Raw genomic sequence first — 14,681 nt, 5'->3', positions numbered from 1 at the left:
GGTACCATGAGACTCGGATATTTTCCTCTCCTGATAGGACCACAACATACAAAAGAAAAGTTGATAGGATCGTGTAAGTTGAAATGTTTATACAGGCTTTATGCAAAGCGGTTGTGACTCCTTTGCCAAAATGTTTTATGAAAGTGGGTCTAGTATCTAACTGTGGGGCGTTTCTCCTGCTTAGTACTATAAAACTGAAGGCACGTAGATCCAGCCTTTGAGCTATGTTAATTGGAAATGCTAAATGGTAATGTGGAAGGAAAATAATTTTGGAACCCCAAAATCATTAAGCTAAAGGGAAAAGTGAAGCTGGGAACTGCTTAGAGCAAACCTGCCTCCCAGTCTATTCAAAGTCATCCCTTTGCTCACCGAGATAAGTGCATATCCGATTGCTTCCATTGGAAAGGCTAATCAGAAACTCAAAAGAATGCAACCACTTGTCTCTTATCTACTGATGACCTGGAAGCCCCCTTCCCGCTTCAAGATGTCCCACCTTTCTGGACTGAACCAATGTACATCTTACATATATTGATTGATGTGTCATGTCTCTCTAAAATGTATAAAACCAAGCTGTGCTCCAACCACCTTAGGCACGTGTAGTCAGGACTTCCTGGGGCTGTGTCATGGGCACGTGTCTTTAACTTTAGTAAAATAAACATCCCAAATTGCCTGAGACCCATTTCAGATATTTGGAGTTCACAGGAACTAGTACGATTGCCGGAGCCCACAGAGTGTAGAGTAGAAGTTGGAGTGCTGGTTGAGACACATTCTCCATTTGACAGCCCTTTGTGGAGTGTTTACAGGGGTTTACGGCAAAAGCCTGTGAGCGCCTCCCAACTATAGCTACAAGTTTCTGGACTAGAGAATTCCACCTAAGGGCATTTATTGCCTTGCTATGGGACGTTAACTGAAGATAGCCCATTCTAATGAAATAATGGTGCCTAAGAGTTCCATGGCAAGATGAAAATGGTTTACATAAAATCTTGCTACCTGGGGAGTGTGAGGAGGAGATACTCACGGACAGTAGGCCTCTTCTTTTCCCTAGGACTGACTCTGGAACTTCATGAGGAGCTGCTGGATTCAACAGTGACCGAGAAACAGCTCTCACCTGATGCACAAAGACCTGCTTGGCTTGCAGATGGCAGCTCCAAGGTGAGCAAAAAGACATATTGTTTGGAAAGCTGCTCTGATGGAAGAAGAGTCAAGAAAACTTTTCTCTTTTGAGCTATTGATAGCTTACAATGATTGAGTAAAGTGTATTTTTTTTTTTTTTTTTTTGAGACTGAGTCTTGCTCTATTGCCCAGGCTGGAGTACAGTGGTGAGATCTTAGCTCACTGCAACTTCTGCTTCCCGGGTTCAAGCGATTCTCATGCCTCAGCCTCCTGAGTAGCTGGGATTACAGGCATCTGCCACCACAGCTGGCTAAATTTTGTATTTCTAGTAGAGATGAGGTTTCACTGTGTTGGCCAAGCTGGTCTTGAACTCCTAACCACAAATGATTCACCTGCCTTGGCCTCCAAAGTGTTGGGATTAAAGGCATGAGCCACCATGCCTGGCTGAGTAAAGTATATTTTTGTGAGCAATATTTACCCCTCTCTGTTTTAGTTATCTAAAACTTGAAAATTATTTGTGAGTATTCCTATTTTATGGCAACACAGTTATTTGCATAAGTTCAGTAGGAATCTGCTTTCTTACTGAACAGGACACAATTAGAGACACTGGTCATTTTATTAAGGCTTTGGTTGGAATAGCATATTTTGAGACATGACAGGACTGAGAAACTGAGGTTGACTTTGGAGCCAATAAAAAGGCCCTTGGAAGGACTGGCATGGTGCCTTTGTCTAAGTGGTTCCCTTACAAGGTTTCCCACCTGTGGTAAGTAAAGAATGTCACTTTCTAACAGGTCCAGGAAACTCAAGCTATCTTGGGACCTCAAGAAGAGGGTAATTTGCACAGGGATTCTAAGCACAGTGTAATGTCAAATCCTTGGCTCGGCTTCTGGCCTCAAGACTTTTAAAAAGTTGAATCCACAATTCCTTATGAAAGTTCCAGCAAAACAAACTTAAAAGGAACCTATCGAGTTGGTCATTTGCTACATTTTATGGAAATAACCAGGCCAAGTATTGTTGCGGGAATCAGGAGGATGAGAGAGACCTCAGGGTAAAGCAAGAGGATGTTTATTGAGTGCACTCAGACCCAGCGGACTTAACATCTGGAAAACTGGGCCCAGAACAAAGACAGCACTTGACTTTTGTACACACTTCATAAAAGGGGGTGGGCTAGCTTGAAGCAGGCTCGCAGCAGTGTGAAAGCAGGGATACAGAGGCAGGACAAACATAGTTAATCAAATTGTAACAGGTTCATAACTCAGGATTACACATGACCTTTGCCAAACAACCTAGATGTCTGTTATCCAGGTTTTGCTCCAAAGAGCCTTACACTGGTTTATCTCATAACCTTCACTATGGTGCCCAGACAGCTGCAGTTCAGGCCTGCTCAGACTTCTCATGACCTTCACTGTACTTCTTAGATAAAACAGAATACTTGAAGTTACTAGTTACCGAGAACAAGAATTTATAAGCTCATACTATAAAAGAAAGGAAAATTTGTTTTTCTCCTCCTTATGTTGAGGGAGTTCTGGGAGAGTCTCCAGAGCACATTCCTTTGTGTCCTAGCTTCTCAGATAGTGTTTATCAAGACTTTTCCTGGGTCTGGGTCTTGCCTGCTACTGCCTTTGGGATGAGTCAGCCTAATACAGGAAAGCTTAATTCTCTTTCTTTTAATTTTATTTTTCTTTCTTTCTTTAATTTCCCACCTCAGTATAATGTGGTGAAAGTTTATTATGCAAATAAATTGGTCCTAATATAATTTATCCTTGATAGAGATGAGGAAACTGGAGAGAGAATATTTATTTATTTATTTATTTATTTATTTATTTATTTATTTATGGGATGGAGTCTTGCTCTGTTGGACAGGCTGGAGTGCTGTGGTGCAATCTTGGCTCACTGCAACCTCTGCCTCCCAGGTTCAAGCTACTGGAGAGAGAAAAATTTAGATTCTAGCCCTGACCATTCATTGTGTTTGAGTTTTTATTATTTGTCTACAACCTGGGCTAATCCTGGATTATTTCTTGGCTACAAGAAGTCTTTGAGAAAGAACCAGATTTTGGCTGGGTGTGGTGGCTCACGCCTGTAATCTCAGCACTTTGGGAAGCCGAGGTGGGCGGATCATGTGAGATCATGCGTTTGAGACCAGCTTGGCCAACATGGTGAAAACCTGTCTCTACTAAAAATACAGAAATTAGCCAGGCATGGTGGCACATGCCTGTAATCCCAACTACTTGGGAGGCTGAGGTAGGAGAATCGCTTGAACCCAGGGGGCAGAGGTTGCAGTGAGCTGAGATCGTGTCATTGCACTCCAGCCTGTGCAACAAGAGCAAAACTCCATCTCAAAACAAGCAAGCAAACAAACAAAAACAGACCAAAAAACCCAGGTTTTAATTTTCTTCATGATGCTTTTAGTTGGCTCCTTAATGGGATAAGTTCTTTTTCATTGTTCTGGCACACAAATTCTTATTTGATTGTAATCCTGTGTGCAAATTATTAATGTTATGTATTTCTCATTGACTTCTTCTGAGAAAACCAAGGTCTTGGTATTCTGAAGACTAGACATGATTCAGCAGGGCCTGTGAATCCCCCCCCATTTAGAATCCTGCGGGGCTGTTTTCTGTCACCAGTGCACTGCTATTAAAACAATTCCATGCCAAGCACCCTCCCTCAAGGCTCAGGGACCATCGTGGAAGAGGAGGGCACCTTAGGTTGTAAGAGCTGGATTAGGGGGCGGAGTATGGAGGCCACGACATCTCCATCGTGGAAGATCATCAGCCGTGCTGGCTTCTGATTAACCACAGTTCCCGGAAGGCCTCTAAGATTTCCAGTTTATCTACTGTTCCTTGCCTAAGAGCAGGTGCCATAAATCCTGCCCTGAGGTCAGACAACGTGGATGTTATCATACTTCAGTTGTCTCATACGTCCCTTCTGAATCACATATACTCCTCCTCTATGGTATATAAGCCCTGCCTAAGGGGGTGATGGGTGATCCAGGGGGAATCCACCATGTAGTCTCACTACCCGAGACACAAACAGGAAGCCACCTTTGCAAAAATTATAACAGAAAATTATGGCAATGAAGGAAATCTGATCCAGCCAACCCGCATCTTGCCTTTTGACTTCAAGCTGCCTTTAATTATTCCTGGGCTTGGGTCAAGCTAACTCTGGGAGACATTTATAGTTTAAGTGATAATAGCCTCTTCTCAAAACTCAGCTGTCTTTGTAAAGCTAATGAGAGACCACCAGGTTAGGAGGATAGAGAAGCCTGGTAGACATAGACGATTGCCAGCCACTATTCTGGAGGTCACAAGATATGCAACTTCTCCAATTACTCCTGCAGATAGCATCACTATTGCAGAACCCAAGATTGGCCTTTGAGGTATCATTTCCGGGATTTTTGCATGTCTAACACTGATAGCTCCACCCGGTCCCACTCACTGATGGCTCTACCTGAACCCACCAACCACTCCTGTGGTCCCACCCAGAGGCAATTCAGCGTGCAGGAGAATCACTTCCCACACCCCTATTATTGACCTACAACCAATCAGCGGCAAGCACCCATTGCCTAGCCACCCCAAATCCTTCCCCCAAAGCTTAGCTTTCCTTTCCCCTTTCCCCTTTCCCCTTTCCCCTTTCCCCTTTCCTTTCCTTTCCTTTCCTTTCCTTCCTTCTTTTCTTGTCTTGTCTTTTCTTTTCTTTCCTTTCCTTTTTTTGAGATAGTCTTCCCCTGTCACCCAGGCTGGAGTGCAGTGGCATGATCTTGGCTCACTGCAACTTCCACCTTCTGGGTTTAAGTGATTCTCCTGCCTCAGCCTCCCCAGTAGCTAGAATTACAGGTGCACGCCACCATGCCTGGCTATTTTTGTATTCTTAGTAGAGACAGGGTTTTATCATGTTGGCCAGGCTGGTCTCAAACTTCTGACCTCAAGTGATCTACCCCCTTGGCCTCCTAAAGTGCTGGGATTACAGGTATGAGCCACTGCGCCTGGCCCCAAACTATCTTTGAAAAATCCAACCCCCACATTCTCAGGGAGGCTGATTTAAGTAATAATAAAACGCAATCTTCTGCTTAGCAGGCTCTATGTGTGTAAAACTCTCTATTGCAATTCCCCTGCCTCAGTTAATTGGCTCTACCTGGGAAGCAGGCAAAATAAACCCACTGGGTGGTTACAGACATGGTTTCTCTTCATGAGTTCCTATTAAATGTTTCTTTCTGAGAAACTGGATTTGGCAACCTGTTTCTTCTGCCTCTCAGCTTCCTTGGATTTTGGGGTAGGTTTGCATAGACCTGCCCACTGCAGAACAATGGCTCAATAAGGTCCGGCACTAGTAATTAAGTTTTCCAGAAATTAAATGTTCTTCCTTATCTTCCTATGTCTCAGTTCCCTTGATGAAGCACTTTCAGAGGGCAGTCCTGTCTGCACAGAGCCGTCAAGGCAGATGGCAGAGAGGAAGTAAGCTCTTCGTCCAAGGCTTTGGAAGGGGGCTTGCTGGCGTGGGTATACTATGTGAGGCCCCAGACCTACCCGATGGTTACAGTCTATGGGAAGTCTTGGAGGCCTCACCATGGACCAAAGGCACATGACATGCATTGGCAAGAAAAGCACCAGCTTCACTGTCAGTGGTGGTCTCCTGGGTGGGCCAGGGCTCACTGTAGGAAAGTCCATCATAACAGCTCACTGAGGGCAATAGAGATAAAAGGATACCAGAACGACAGAGGCCAGGTGCTGTGAAAGCGCGCTTGTGCCGCTCCAAATTCTCATGTTGAAACGCTAACCCCTAAGGTGGTAGCATTAGGACCAGGGGCCTTTGGGAGGTGATTAGGTCATGGGAGTGGAGCCCTCAAGAATGGCATTAGAGGCCCCATAGAGAGACCCTCACCCTCTTTCTACCATGTGAGGCCACAGCAAGAAGGCACCATCTTTGAGCCAGAAGCCTTCACCAAATCTGCCTTGATCTTGCCAGAACTGTGAGGCATACACTTGTGTGGGTTTTTGTGTTTTGTTTTGTTTTGAGACAGAGTCTCACTCTGTCACCAGGCTAGAGGACAATGCTGTGATCTCGGATCACTGTAACCTCCACCTCCCAGGTTCAAGTGATTCTTCTGCCTCAGCCTCCCGAGTAGCTGGGATTACAGGTGCCTCACCATGCCCAGCTAATTTTTGTATTTTTAGTAGAGACAGGATTTCACCATGTTGGCCAGGCTGGTCTCGAACTCCTGACCTCAGGTGATCCACCTGCCTTGGCCTCCCAAAGTGGTGGGATTACAGAAATGAGCCACTGTGCCTGGCCCACTTGTGTTGTTTATAAGGCTACAGTATTCTGTCATAGCAGCCCACGGCGACTAAGACATCTGGGGTCAGTGCTTAACTGTCAGAAGACAATGGGTGTAGTTATTGCAGGGAACAGAAAGGTCAGAGTGGCAGCCAAATGGGCCCGACCTACAGAGTTTATGAAGATGGTTAATAGAATGTAGTACCCTTAGAGGCAAAATATATGTGGAGGCAACAAGGGTGCTACACAGTTGGACCCATCAGAAGCAAACAAGGACAGATGATCTAGGAGATAAGACAGAGACTCTATTAAAAACTCACAACCTTTGCTCAGTTTCTGGACCTGAGCCAGTTTCCAGGCCTGATCTGTTGACTAAAGAGAAGGCTGAGTGCTTGGGAGAAAGGACCACACAACACTACAGCAAGTGAACTTGGTAACAATTTTCCCATTCCTTCCCCAAAGAGAACTACAGCCATTTGCATGGGCAATTTATATATCGGGGAGAGGGGAATATCCAAATATTTTAAGGACAGCTAGATATGGTTAGAGTTGACATTGATATCTAAAGACCCAAAATGTCATCACTGCCCCCCTTTTGAAGATGGGGTACACTGGAGACAGGTAATAGAGTCTTGGCAAGGACTGTCTTGCAATGGGCTCACTGGGTCCAGGACCCTCACTCCCCACATGGCCATGTCCCTGGTTCCCACGTTATAATTAAAGTATAATTAAACTTGACAGTTGGTACTTCGAGTCTTGGCCTATGGGGTAAGAACAGTCATCGTGGGGAATGGCAAATGGAAACCTCTGAAAACGCCCCCACCCCTGGCTAAGAGAGTAAATGAGAAACAATTTGCATCTCCAGGTCGGGGGAGTGGTGGAAATCAGTTTTACTCTTTCTTTTTTTTTTTTTCTTTGGAGATGGAGTCTTGCTCTGTCACCAGAGCATGATCGGACGGTTTTATAAGTGCCTGGCTGGAGTGCAGTGGTGTGGTCTTGGCTTGCTGCAACCTGCAACCTCTGCCTCCCAGGTTCAAGAGATTCTCCTGCTTCAGACTCCCGAGTAGCTGGGATTACAGGTGCCTGCCACCAAGCCCAGCTAATTTTTGCATTTTTAGTAGAGATGAGTTTCACCATGTTGGACCAGGCTGGACCCCAACTCCTGACATCAGGCAATCCACCTGCCTCAGCCTCCCAAAGTGCTGGGATTACAGGCATGAGCCACCACGCCCAGCCCTCAGTTTTACTCTTAAGGAGCTGAAGGATGGGGGTGGTGGTCTTCAATATGTCTCTATTTAATTTACCAGGCTGGCTTCTGCAGAAACAGAAGACTCCTGGAGGAAGAGAGTGAACTTCAGCAAGTCGCACCAAGGAGAATCCACAGTGGCAGCTGCCCTGCCAGGCACGGGATCTCAGTCAAGGTGGGTCAACACAGCCTCAGGTGTGTGCTCTGCCCCACTGAGATGGCGAGTGCATTCTTTTCTATTCTTATGAGGAAAGAGCATCAGAAAGAGCCTGCATTCGCATAGGATGAATAACAGTGGACCCTGGCTTTGCCTCAGGGTTGCGTGCTAATAATCTATGTGTTCTATGCCCTAAGGAAGCCCAGAGAGAGCTGGACAAGCTGGACATCCCAAAGAGCATGACACTGGCCCACCACATTGATTACATTGCGCTGGTTGGGTGCTAACCAAGAAGTGGCTAACACACTGGGAGTCTTGGTAAGATGCCTGAGTGCCTGCAGCTGGCAGACAAATCCTACGAACATTCTGGGAACTGCCATGAATAACACTCTTGCTGGGGAGGTCTCATAACCAGGAGCATACGGGACCTCCCGTCCACAGCAAAGAGCCAATTATTGTATCTTGCATCTCCCCCGACCAAGAGAGACAGAAAATGCCAGTACACCTTCTGCAGGCAGCACATCCCATACCCGTGAAGACCACTCCAGTCTATGTACCATTGATACAAGAAGCTGTGGCCTTCACTGAGCCTGCAGCAGGTCGAGGCTGCAGTGCGGGCAGCCCTGTGACTCAGGCCCTGCAGCTGGTCAGACCCTGTGTTATGAGAGGTATCAGACGTGGGAAAGCAATGCTGTGTGTTTATGGCAAGCCCCTATGCCAGAATCGCAGTGCAGGCCCCTGGGATGCAGGAACAAAGCCATGCCATCTGCGGGAGAGGATTCTGCACAACATTCTGAAAAGTCCCTGCTGATGTGCTCCTGGGGTCTGGGGTGATGGAATACCTGATTGTGCATGTGGGCCTGCTCAGATGAGCTGGATTCTGTCACGCCCCTGGGTCATGAGGCTGGGGACTCAGAAATAATCCATCACAGGTGGGAGGGTGCGTGTGGCAGCAGCAGGAGCAGGAGGCTAAGCAGCGGCAGTCGCCCAGTACCCTGCCACGCTCCACAGCAGTCCTCAGAGCCCCAGTGGAGGAACCTTCCGGTGAACAGAGGAGGCAGGGGCAAGCCTGGCCTTAGTTCACAGAGGTGTCTGCGCCACCTGTGGGGCCCGCCCACATCTCCCGGCTGCCATACTCCAGCCTTACCAGGCTGCCCTTTCAAGAGTATGACATGGTTTGGCTCTGTGTCCCCATCCAAATCTCATCTTGAACTGTGATCCCCAGGTGAGGAGGGTGAGACCTGGTGGGAAGTGATTGGATCACCGGGGCGGTTTCCCCCACGCTGTTCTGGTGATAGTGAGGGAGTTCTCATGAGAGCTGATGGTTTTATAAGTGCCTGGCAATTCCCCTGCTTGCACTTGTCTCTCTCACCCACCACCACGTAAGACGTGCCTGCTTCCCCTTCCGCCGTGATTGTAAGTTTCCTGAGGCGTCACCAGCCATGCAGAACTGTGAGTCAATGAAACCTCTTTTCTTTATAAATTACCCAGTCTTGGGTAGTATCTTTATAGCAATGTGAGAACGGACTAACACAGAGGGTGATGAAGGAATGTTTTCCCAGTGGTCATCCCCTCTGTGTAAGTGGCTGTGAGGTTAGCAGATCTCTGAACCCATGGGCAATGGCCAGTGACTTTGCTAGTTGAGCCCAGAATGGGAGTGATGTGGAGAGCGGGGATGGGCAGTCAGGGCTGTGGCATGGGGTGGACATGGAGGAGTGGGCAGGAGGTGCAAAGATCTGTGTGTAACAGGCAGCTGCTCCCAGAAAGCACCTGCCACAGAGGAGGCCTGAACAACCCCTAGGGAAGGTCAGGCATGGCTGTCTGGGCCAAGCGTGATGGGCTGGTTTTCTCTCTCCATCGGGGCCCAAGGCTGCCGTCCTCTCTCCCTGTGCCATCCTCTGCTGCCTCTTTTCCATGGCCCTTGACCCCAGGGGAACTTCCCGATGAGCCTCCCGCCTGTTAGGCTCCGAATCTGAGTCTGTTTCCTGGGGATCCGCCTGCTGCACTGCCACCTTTCCAGAGTAGAGAAACCAGAAGTAACTGAGCAGTGCTGACATCATATGGCCATCCCAAGGTCAAGCTTCTTCCCCTCACGTATGAAGTTCATTCTTTCCCTCGCACCTGAAGTTCCTGCCAGTCCTGCCCGAAGTGCTATGGCTGCCCTGGTGATCTAGGTGGTCTCTCCATTGTGGGTGGTACCCAGTGGTCCTCAGTGGGTCTGGACAGGCCCTTTCTAGACTGAAGACCTATGAAATGGAAAGACAAGTCATTTACTTCTTCTGCCCATTTACTATGAAATGTGGGAGCAGAGAGAATAGCGAGCAGTCCCATTCAGAGAGGGGCAGAGTGGCAAGCACATGGCAATCGTGGAGTGCAGCCAGCCTGAGGTCCCAGTGTGGAGGAGGATGCTCCTTGATGTGGTCCCAGCTCTCCTCTCTAGGCAGGCCCCAGTCCATGTTCTCAGTGGCAGTGGCTGGCCTTCCTTTGCTCTGTCCCCTGGGCCACCTGCATCCCAGGCACTGGAGAGTCCCCACTTTCTCAGTCTCTCTGCCACTCCTCAAAGAATGGGAGCCCTGAGTTATTCTTAAGTTCTCAAACAATCACAAATACAGTCTGTGAATTCACCTGCTAGAGAAAATGTATTTGTAACCCCCACATCAATACTCGGGGCACTCCAGGTCACTGGACACACACAGGGAGGGGGAAAGTTTCAGACATGGGATGTGCATGTTCCAGCTGAGGTTGGACACCGTGACGTTCTGCCTTCTTATTCCAGCTCATCATGTAAACATGGGTCTTTCCATGGTCTCCTTAGTGACATTCTTTTTTTTTTTTTGGTGGTTTTGCTAAGTTGGCCCAAGCATAGTGCTGAAGTGGTCCTAAGCACAGGGAAGCTGGGTGCCATGCACCAGACAGAGAAAAAAGGCATCTTAGAGAAAGCTTCAATGTTAGTGAGTCAACAATATTACACAGGTGTCTTTAAACAGAAACACACATAAAACAAGATTGGGTGTGGATTGATGAAAATTTAGTGACCAGAGCTCTCAGGAACCTTAACCCTGTCTTTCTCCTAGGAGCATGAGTCATTCATCTCTAATTCTGCGTTTAGAGTGGCTTTTCAGAACATGAACTGCTGCAGATAATGATAATTGATGGTTTTCTTCTAGGTTTATAGGTTCTTGGGTGTTACCATCCTCTTAAAAATGTTGTTTGTTCAGCTTCTTCTGAAATTATGGAGAGAGATGATGGCAGGCCTCTCGAGGTGACAGAGCTTACATGGGAACGCCATATGCTTTATCTGTTTTTCCCAAGCCATTGTGTTCACCTGACACGATTCACTTCTGTCCACTCAGACACTGTAATATTATTTTATATATAAAAAATATAAAAAATGTGGACAAAACCCATATATATATACACATATATATATGTATACATAATATATATACATATGGCTTACATATATGCATATATATATGCATGTACATATATATACGGGGTTTGTCCACAGTTCCTGGGTCATAACTCCCACAGCCCTTGTTACAACAAACAGTCTCTCTCCCTGACCTTCTGCCCTCTTTTTGCCTGCTTTGGGCAGGTGGAGCCCTAATCTGCTGTGGGTCATAAGCCCCCCATTCCAGAGGGGGTCCTGCCCCACACCCTGGAGGAGGGAACGCTGCCCAGAAAAGCCAAGAAGAATGTGACCAGACAGCCTCACCGGGTTTAGACCGTATTCCTTTGGGCCAGTCACATTTCTACATGGTTGTCAATCACGCCCACCCCATGAGTCTCCATGAAAGGCCCAAGAGGACAGGGCTCTTCAGGACGGCTGAACACTGACCACGCGGAGGTTCCTAGAGGGTGGGCCCTGGGGAGGGCATGGAAGCTCCGCACTCCTTCCCCCATACTTTGCCCTACATGTTTCTTCATCTGTGTCTTTTGCAATGTCGTTAGTAACAAACTGGCAAACATAGGTGTTTCCCTGAGTTGTATGAGTTGCTGAGCAAATTAATCGAACCTATTTGGTCAGAAGTTCCAGAGGACCCTGATTTATAGCCATTTGGTCAGAAGTTCCAGAGGCCCAGGCTTGCAACTGGTGTCTGAGGTGGGAGAGGGGCAGTCTTGGGGACAGAGCTCTCATCCTGTGGGATACGAGCTCTCTCTAGGTAGGCAGAGTCAGGATGGAATTACAGGACACTCAGCCAGTGTCTGCTGTAGCGCTGACTGCTTGCTTGCTGGTGGGGATAAATCTCCACATATTTTGGGGTCACAGAAGCCTTCTGTGTTGATTGTTGTAGTTGTGTGAGAGCAGAGAAAAAAAGATGTGAGTTTTTTCTTAAGAGGCGTGGTGGAAGTAGACGTGAGGCTATGCCTTGATTTCCCTCTTGAAGATGCTGAGCTTTCGTGGCAGCTGTTGGTTCAGGCATCTTTCCATTTTACCGTTTTGCTGTTGGTATTTGAGGAGCTTCTGTCTAGTCCTACATGTTCCTGAACTGCACTCTCCATTCCCTTTCATCCTGGCTTACAAACCACATAATTACTTTCTGTGTGCCTCATTTCCTTATAATATCTTTCTAACGCAATCCAAAGGCAACCAACACTCATTACTACTAACACCGTTTCCAGGCCCCTCCTCCGGAGCTGCAATTTTGTTAGGTGTGAGGTCGGCTTCCCACAGCATCACAGGCACAGTGTTGTACACGAGCCACCACTCTGCCCACCAAGCACCACTCCTGCCTCCCCACGGCCATCCTGTCACATTGGTTACCCGGTTACTGGGGGGCTACTGGGCTGGGGGACTGCCTCATGCCTCACACTGCCACGCCTGGACCAGGCTCACTGAGCAGCCGACGTGTTGGACTTTGCCAGTCCCCATGGCCGAGGGGAAAGGGCTCTGCCATATGACCCATGCTCAGCCCAGAAGGTTCACGTGTCAAAATGTTGGCCAACATAGTAGGAGGCTGGGAGTGGAATAGCTGCAGGAACCTAGAAGGGTTGAGAATTGGAAATACTTGACAGAAAGCGTTAGTGACTGTTACAGAGGACGACAGAGATGGGGCATTCTTAGATGACTTGAGGGGACAGGCCTGCTTGATCCATGCCCCAGGTTGAGGGAGACTAAGCCCCACAGCACGGGCCAGCAAGGCGGTCTGGAGGGCAAACACCGTCTCTGTCCTGCCCTGCCTCACTCCGCTGCGCAGGGTGGTGTCTGGATGGTGGTAACTCTCAGCTCACGGGCTGCAGCAAGCTTTGGCATGGACACGGTCATCGACCTGAGAGGCCTCAGTGTTCCCTCCAGCACCCCACTCCAACGATCCCAATTCAGGCGCGAGTCCTGGATTTCGGCTCCAGCGTAGCTGGGGAGCCCTGGACGTGCTCAGCCCGGCCTGCTTCCCACGCTTCGCTTGCAAACGGCGGGGAGGCTTTGGAAGAGAGCTGGATCTTTCCTGCAGGGTGACAGCAGTGCCATCAACTTGCCGCCGAGTTGAAGGCCCTCCAGGAGTTCCCTATCCTAACCGAATCCCACCCCAGCTCCTCTGAGTCATTGGCACTGGGTGATTTTCTTGCATTTCATATAATTTGGAGGCACGGATTTATCATTTCCCCCACTCGGCAGTCTGGAGACATTCATTTTTTTTTTTCTTTTCATACTGCAGTTTCTAAAAATAACGTTAGTGGTAACTTCAATTTCTTACTCATTTCTCTCCTTCTTCAGTATGAGGCGAGGGGATTTATAGAGGCCTGCTGCTGAGGGGACCCCAGGGGACAAAGCATCTATGGCTTGTTCCTCTCACAAGGGTCCACCCTCCTGCCTCATCCCGGCGGCATGCATGTGATCACCTGGGAACAGTTCAGGCGGGGCTCGTGCCCTCCTGCAATGCCACCAGGCACAACCAGCATCCTCAGGGCTCTGATCAGACCCTGATCCCGGGGGCTGTGCTGTGCGAAGTCACATGGCCTGTCAGGGTGTCAGTGGCTTCGTTTGTCTGGAAAGTTGAGAAACTGGCGATCTTCGTCCTTAGAACAGGAGGCTGGACAAGTGGCTGTGTATTACAACAGCATTATTTGGGTGTGATGGTATGATGCAATAATTGGCTTAAAAACACATGACAAGGCTGGGCATGGTGGCTCATGTCTGTAATCCCAGCACTTTGGGAGGCCTAGGTGGGCAGATTACTTGAGGCCAGGAGTTCGAGACCAGCCTGGCCAACATCGTGAAACCAACATCGTGAAACCCTATGTCTACAAAAATTAGCCAGACATGGCGGTGTGAGCCTGTAATTCCAGCTGCTAGGGAGGCTGAGGCAGGAGCATCTCTTGAACCTGGGAGGCAAATGTTGCAGTGAGCCGAGATGGCGCCACTGCACTCCAGCCTGGCTGACAGAGTGAGACACTGGCTCAAAAAAAAAAAAAAAAGCAAACCATATGAGATAAAATGACGGCTTCCATGGGGGGCTAGATTTGAGGCAGGAAAGGCAGGCTGTTGATAACTGTCGAGGCTGGGGGTGGGATGTGGAGCTTATTAAGCTGTCTATTTTTATGTACCCATGAGAACTCCCATAGTAAGAAAACGTGAAAAGAAAATCATAAAACGAAATCACAAGAAAGGCTGGTTTGTTGCAGCCTTTTTTGGGTTGGAGTTGGGTGAGTCTGGGCTTCCCAGCAAGCTTGAGGAAAGGACGAAGGTCGGGCCTGTGGCCCGGGTCCTGGCCTGAGTGTGGACTCTACTGAGGCTTGGCTCCCACCGCTGAGCCGTGGACATGGCGGCTGGGTCCTGACCCTGGTCAGCCACAGCATGGTGTTGGAGCTAAAGCAGGTCATCCTCTGTGAGGCTGTTTCTCCACTTTTTACTAAAAGGCGGAGACAGCGAGGCCTCACAAGAAGTGCTGGGAG

General features: G+C 48.4%; 1 long non-coding RNA gene across 1 annotated transcript in view; it reads left to right on the top strand.

Moving 5' to 3' along the window:
- The window catches only part of LOC117095833, a 30,049-nt gene extending 20,878 nt beyond the window's left edge, over window positions 1-9,171 (top strand). Inside the window, exon 2 of the long non-coding RNA XR_004442198.1 lies at window positions 7,692-9,171. This is a non-coding gene — a long non-coding RNA (uncharacterized LOC117095833). The remainder of the gene's footprint in view (window positions 1-7,691) is intronic.
- Window positions 9,172-14,681: the final 5,510 nt, after the last annotated feature.

The sequence above is a fragment of the Trachypithecus francoisi genome, unplaced genomic scaffold (genome assembly GCF_009764315.1).
Source record: "Trachypithecus francoisi isolate TF-2019V2 unplaced genomic scaffold, Tfra_2.0 Lachesis_group14, whole genome shotgun sequence".
In the NCBI taxonomy this organism is placed as follows: Eukaryota; Metazoa; Chordata; class Mammalia; order Primates; family Cercopithecidae; genus Trachypithecus; species Trachypithecus francoisi.
This window is presented reverse-complemented; position numbering and strand designations above follow the sequence as displayed.